Genomic DNA, 7883 nt, shown 5'->3' on the forward strand with positions numbered 1-7883 from the left:
CAGCAGGAGAGAGTGCAGGGTGACACGGTGCCCTGAAACATGCATTTTAAAGGGCTTGTTTGTCAGGCATGTGCAACGAGCAAATGCTTAATGTCAGAGTTTAGATTTCTCGTTTACGTCATGCAATAACAATCCATTAGAGCATTGTATGGTACACACTTCCTAATGACTTGCTGTTGTATATATGATACGTAATCAGTCTGGTAAGTGTGAATATTGAGCTTGTTTAGCCGACGTTCCGCTGCTGTGTGCTGTGTGTGCAGACCCCGGCGCGCTGTGAGGCTCGGGGTTTTGAGGGGCCGTGTCAATTATGCAGCTCCCTCTCGCTCTCCTGTCAGCACGCCTGTGCTGCAGCCTGCTTCAGCTGCCTTTGATCAGGCCGTCCATATGGGTGAGCAGGCCAGAGCCGAGAGGAGCAGAGCAGGGGCCTCTCCCGCCTGACACAAACACACTCATACGCGAACTGACACTGCTACAGATGCAGTAAATGCCAACCCAATCTCCTTAACAGCCTAACAATGAAGGCAGGCATCAGGAGGGGGGGGGGGATGTTGTCATTGTGTGTGACAAAGCAAGGGAGGCCCATCAAACAAAACATCCCATCTGGTCACATCGAACTTAGTGGGCAAGCAATAACCTCACAAACCTTTATTGTGGCCTGTGCTCGGTGTATATGATGCCTTGGGAGGCAAAAAGTGCAACTTGTTGCGGGTTTTGGATAATGGATGCATTGACTTGTAAGATTATTGATTATCATTCTTCTGGGGCTGTATAAGTATCAGTTCAACACCAATTCACCTGAACACAAACTCAGTAAGTAATAATAATATAGTTACTGACATTAGCGGACCAGAGTCCAGATTTGGACCCAAGGTTACTGCCACCAGGAATGTACATTATTTATAATATTTATTAATTATTAACATAATTATACATTTCATTATATGTTTTTAGGGGAATCATAATCACAGAAAAAAAGCATCAGCTGCTTCTTGAATAATTTTTTTCTTCCTTATTTAAAAAAAAAAAGATTATTGAGACCTTATTGAGATTTACAATGAGCAATTTTTAAATAAATTTTTATGGATTAAGTTTTTTTTGTTCCCACTTTATATTAGGTAGCCTTAACTACTATGTACATTGCATTTAAATGAATCATTTGGTACACTGCACTTATTGTGAACATACATGTTTTTACATTGTACTTATATTTTAAAAATATCTGCATGTAATTACATCTGTAATTATTTTCTGTAATTGCATTTATAATTACACTGTTGACTCATCCCTTACACCTTAACCTACCCTTAAACCCACCCATACCACCAAACCTGTCCCTAACCTTACCCATATCCCACCTCAATAGAAGCAAAAGTGTTTTGCAATACAATATACTTTAGTTCCAGAACTAAATGTACAGTACTAAAGTACTGAGACGATTTTGCGCAAACTATTTCCCAGTACCATTTAAAGGGTTGCATTCGCACCGACAGTGTGTACTAAGAAGTGACGTAAGCCGGTCGACAGCGACGTCATTTGTGCGTGGCGTTCAACAACAGAAACAAAGAAGAACAACATTAACAACAGGAGGTAGTTCCACTATTAGTTCTGGTACTATGAAAAGGTTCCAGAGGTGCGAAAGGCCCTAATATGAACGCCATAAGTACATTGTACTTTTTTTTTAATGTAAATACATGCCAATTAAGGCCACTTAAAGTGGGACCTTTTTTACATTAATAATATACATTTTTAACATTCAGATGACTTTTGTACATTAATATGTAGAAATTAACTTAACATTAACAGTATGTAGAATAATAAGATTATTAAATGCTGTATTGTTCATTGTTTTTAATGGCATTAACTATTTCATAAGCTATTTTTAAGATATGGAACCTTAATGTAAAATATTAACATGTATTTTCCTGGAATGCATATAATCATAGTCATTTTCACTGCTCAAACAATGCATTTTATTATAGGAACTTTGTTTGGGTAAAATTTAGAGACTGGGCCGTATACCCCATACTATAGTCTTCTATGACCATATAATTGATTCAGAAATAACATTTGTCTTCAAATGAAATCGTAATAGCAGCGATTCTGCGATGACAAAGGAACAAAAGGGCCAGAGAACTAGAGAACGTCTCACAAAACTGAGGTCAAACATCATAGGACAGCATTTCGCAGTGTGCCTTTGACTACAAACTAAATCAGTTGAATGAACTCTGTCACAGAATCAGTTGAGATGCCACCCAACCATCAGCGAGACACAATAAAAGTCACCCGCTGCTCGCGAAAAGCTTTGTCACCACGATGCAGTGTGATGAAATACTTTTCCATGCGTTAGCTGCTCAATTATGAATTATGAGCCAAATCAATTCAGATAGGTTCCAAACTCTGAACCTTCTGCTCGCTTCCATTACTGTGTGTGGGGAATGAAAAATTCATAAGGTGTGTGTTCATTCCATGCAGAAACTCTCATACATTGTGAAAACACAACTGGCAAACTCCCCCATTTCCAAACGTAAAGATTTCTTGAACAGGAAGTCTAAATCTGTAGATTAATTTGGTGATGACGCAATTGTCTCTCTAAAGACTAATTTGGGCAATGAAACTAATTATCTCTCTTGTGCCTGTAGTGTATCTGCAGTAAAATTAGCAGTAGGAGACTTACTGGAATCCCGGGATGGACAGCTATGTTGCTCCTAGAAACAATTAAACATGAAACATTTTGATAAAACATTATTTTGATAAGATGCTCTCTTAAACATCTTCAATATATGTCTCTTATATTGCATTGGGATTCACAGTAATGTAATTTAAATGCTTGTATCTGCTGGAGTAATAGTTGGTAACATGCTACTTTTACACTGTAAATTCCTCACGGGAGGAGCGCTGAATCGATGGCAGCTGTCTGAAGGACAGTGTCTAGTCTGGTCCAATGAACAAGATTCTGCCACAGAATCTCTCACTTACACAAGCGTAAGTGCTGTTTGTTGTCAAAAAATATTCTCCTTCATGTCTCAGATTAAATATTCAATACGCCTCCATTTCACTCTCACTGCTAGTACAGCTGTTGTAAATGAACCTGAACACAAGACATTTAAATAAAAAATGTATATTTACTAACATCATGATGTTCAGTTAGACACATAATAGCCTTTTGCTCATGTGGACCATCACACATTACCAGTTGTTATACTCTATACAAATCCAGATCTTTTGTAGATCGATACAAAATAACATCGTCAAACATTGTGTGCCTGTTGCTGTGTACTATGTCTTTGAGGAAATAGTTTTTTTCCAACCTCGCCTTGTGGTGAACTCAAAATAATTTATGAGTTAACCAGATACGACATTCATTGCCAATGAAAAAAAATAAAAATAAATTCAACAGACCTACCAATAACATTTCAAATCAATAAATCCTCCATTTATTCTAACTCAAGCAATAATTTTTCTACCAAATCCAAACAGAATTAAAATTTTGGTCTGTCAAGGAGAAACGTCTCAAGTTACGTATGTAACCATGGTTCCCTGAGTAGGGAACGAGACACTGCGCCAGAAAATCATAGCGAGCACTAAGTACCAACTCTACCATAGCAATGGGAGTTGCCCCTGGGACGTTAAGACGGCTGTCAGTGACATTATCCCCTATGGCCAAAGGCCTAGGCTACATACCCCAAAAACTTATCTGTTAGGGCCAGAACTCCTGGGCCTGGGGTAGAGCTCAAGGCTTGGAATCAGGAATAGATTGCTTTAAAAGGTGGAACCGGGGCTTAACCAGCTCAAGAAAGTGCACGAAGTTGCCGTGCGAAGCCCTCACCATACAGGATTTTAGAAAGAACTCAAAGTACTAGCGTGCAAACTTACCACAGTGTGGATTTTAGAAAGTGTACAAAGACTTCACGTGCACACTTACCATAACATAGATTTTAGGATACCGTTCTAAGGGGGGCAGCATGTTCCAATGCTGGAACAGCTAGCAGTAATAATGGTGGAGGAAGGGCCTAGTTCGCCTGATGCTGCTGGTTCCAGGTGCTCTGGAAAAACAGAGAACTCGATAACGCGTAACCCTTACCATACAGATTTCAGAAAAGTGTGCAAAGTATAACGTGCACACTTACCACTATGTGGATTTTAGAAAGTGCGCAAAGTGCTCCAGTGCCGTGCCGGGGGCCTGATGATCAAGAAGGCCTATTATTATTATTATTATTATTATTATATTATTATTATTATTATTATTATATTATTATTATTATTATTATTATATTATTATTATTATTATTATTATATTATTATTATTATTATTATTATATTATTATTATTATTATTATTATATTATTATTATTATTATTATTATATTATTATTATTATTATTATTATATTATTATTATTATTATTATTATATTATTATTATTATTATTATTATAAATAATTGTTATTATTAGGCTATTATTATTATTATTATTATTATTAGCCTATTAGAAAATCTCTTTATTTCTTTTTTGTTCGTATTTCGATTTGTTGTTAAATCAAACTTCAGTCATTCAAATAAAGAAATATTAAACCCAGAGTCGATTATTCAAAAATAACCGTTTTGATCTGATCATAGCCTAAACGAGTCATGGGTCTGAGTGCAGTTATTGGATAGCACTATATTGTAGACAGATTGGAGATTAATCCTAATAAACATGCTGCTAAAATTAAAACCATTTAATTAAAATACATTTAAAACAGTGTATTTCAATAATTTCAGCAGCGTGCATATAGTCGTTTATGTCAGACTGTGGCGACAGCAGCGCGGACAGTCACTTAGCTGACTCACATATACCATATATCTATAATAACGGGAAAACATATAGTTTTTATGACATAATATGTCGTTATTACGAGAAAACATATGTCGCTTTAATGAGAAAAGATGTCGTTTTAACAAGATAATTGTCGTATTAACGACATCTCGTTTTTATGAGAAAATATGTAGTTTTAACGAGAAAACATTTCGTTATTACGAGAAAAGATGTCGTTAAAACGACATAACATCTCGTTATTGCGAGAAAAGATGTCGTTTTAACGAGATAATTATGTCATATTAACAACATAACATCTTGTTTTTATGAGAAAAGATGTCGTTTTAACGAGGAAACATCTCGTTAAAATGACATAACATCCCGTTATTACGAGAAAAGATGTCGTTTTAACAAGATAATTATGTCGTATTAATGACATAACATCTCGTTTTTATGAGAAAAGATGTCGTTTTAATGAGAAAACATCTCGTTATTATGAGAAAAGATGTCGTTTTAATGAGAAAATATGTCGTTAAAACAACATAACATCTCGTTATTACGACATAATTGAGTGGGGAAAAAAATATGTGTGTGGCAGCAATGCGTCACCGTAATAATTAACTAACACTTTAATACACTTAAATACATTAACTAACATTAACTAATGGAACCTTATTGTAAACATCTCGTTTTTATGAGAAAAGATGTCGTTTTAATGAGAAAACATCTCGTTATTATGAGAAAAGATGTCGTTTTAATGAGAAAATATGTCGTTAAAACAACATAACATCTCGTTATTACGACATAATTGAGTGGGGAAAAAAATATGTGTGTGGCAGCAATGCGTCACCGTAATAATTAACTAACACTTTAATACACTTAAATACATTAACTAACATTAACTAATGGAACCTTATTGTAAAATGTTACAATTATTTGTTATTAAAGCATACATTCACAAAAACACTTAAATTAAACAGAAAAGCAAGCAGGTGCATGATTTGGCATGGCAGCCAATACAAATAATTAATAAACGTTTCCTTACCTAAATCCTGCGTTTGTGCAGGACACAATCACTTTGTGCTTCTGAAATTAGGCTATTATCTTTTTCTTTATAGTGTGCTAGTTAGCTATCTCTGTGTCGTACGTGGCTGCTTGTCAAGCATGAAAACCAAACGTTTTATTTAAATTCTAAATATATTATCATATACAGCATGGAAAGAGCGCTCCCTTTAAATTTATTAAAAACTGTCACTCATTCATCACGATCTCACAAAGTTACGTTTTAACCAAAGAATGTGACCACACAATGAAACTTTTTTTTTTTTTATATGAAGTTACGAGCATGATAGAACTCAGCACAGTTTCTTAATTTGGGTGAGCTGGTGTTCCTGTTCAACCGGCAGCCTGGAAGAAGCATGCTTCTTCCAAATCCGCTAATTAACGACGAGAAGGGTGTCAGAGTGTGAGTATCTCTCACTGTTCCTCGCCGCAGACACGTAATGGGATTCTGCAGGATGGGTGGGGGGAAATGCGGAGGGAACCAGCCGCCACATGCCAATGATGTCATCTCACAGCTCCGCTGTCAGACGGCGCGCTGTAGGACATTCGATCTTTGATTCTCATCTCCATTTCAGCCTCCCGTCACACCGTTTCTTATCGGAAATCCGTCACTGTCCGACACCTCCTGCTCCCCGTCTCCCTTGCCGAGGGTCGAGACTTCGCTCCGCAGAGGGCTATCCTTTTGTTTACATAACAATTCCTACATCACCTTTGAGCCGAGCGCCGTCCCAGAATGCCAATGCTAGTCGATAAGCCAGCTTGTCTGAAGCGAGATTCAATTAAAAGGAAATAAAAGGGTGTCCTTCAGGATGAGTGGAGATAACGAATTGGAGAACCTCAGCTGACTTGCTTTGTTTGCTTAATTAAGGATGACCTCATCGCTAAAAATGGCTCCCGCTTCCCCTGGTGTCACGAGCGGAGCCATCAGCAGATTAGAGTACAGGCAGCAAGCCAAGTTTGGCTTCTTTATTCAGCACACACACATTCGCCCGCACGTCTGGGGTTAATATTTTCAAATGAACACTCGAAATACATTATTTAGGTAGCACTTTACAGTAATTAACTAACATTAACTAATCTAACCTTATTGTAAAGTGTTATAATTATTTGTTATTAAAGCATATATATGTTCACAAAAACACTTAAATTAAACAGAAAAGCAAGCAGGTGCATGATTTGGCATGGCAGCCAATACAAATAATTAATAAACGTTTCCTTACCTAAATCCTGCGTTTGTGCAGGACACAATCACTTTGTGCTTCTGAAATTAGGCTATTATCTTTTTCTTTATAGTGTGCTAGTTAGCTATCTCTGTGTCGTACGTGGCTGCTTGTCAAGCATGAAAACCAAACGTTTTATTTAAATTCTAAATATATTATCATATACAGCATGGAAAGAGCGCTCCCTTTAAATTTATTAAAAACTGTCACTCATTCATCACGATCTCACAAAGTTACGTTTTAACCAATGAATGTGACCACACAATGAAACTTTTTTTTTTTTTATATGAAGTTACGAGCATGATAGAACTCAGCACCGGACGAAAAGAGGTGAGTGCGTGGATTCCAACCTAAACACATCTGATTGGCCATTGCGTTGTAGAAATCAACAAACATGTCTGTGATAGGCTACTTTTCTCCCCTCTGCGAAATGCATTGTAAAATAATTTGACGCTTTCCAAAACAGAAGGGCAGATACACTGGATTGTTTGCCAAATCTATTACGAAGAAAACAGATCCTAGACAAGGAGTTATGAGCAGCTTTTCCATCTAAAAGCAATCAGTTAGACTATTTTACACTATGAGTTAGACTACTAGACTACCCCCAACTGCTCCCCGGGCACCGCAGCAAAAATGGCTGCCCACTGCTCCGGGTGTGTGTTCACGGTGTGTGTTGGATGATCAGCTGTGATGTAACGTGACTCTGGATGATCAGCTGTGATGTGACGTGACTCTGGACGAACAGCTGAGACGTGACGTGACTCTGGACAAACAGCTGAGGCATGACGAGACTCGATCAGCTGAG

The sequence above is a fragment of the Sinocyclocheilus anshuiensis genome, unplaced genomic scaffold (genome assembly GCF_001515605.1).
Source record: "Sinocyclocheilus anshuiensis isolate Anshui unplaced genomic scaffold, SAMN03320099.WGS_v1.1 scaffold1426, whole genome shotgun sequence".
Taxonomy (NCBI): Eukaryota; Metazoa; Chordata; class Actinopteri; order Cypriniformes; family Cyprinidae; genus Sinocyclocheilus; species Sinocyclocheilus anshuiensis.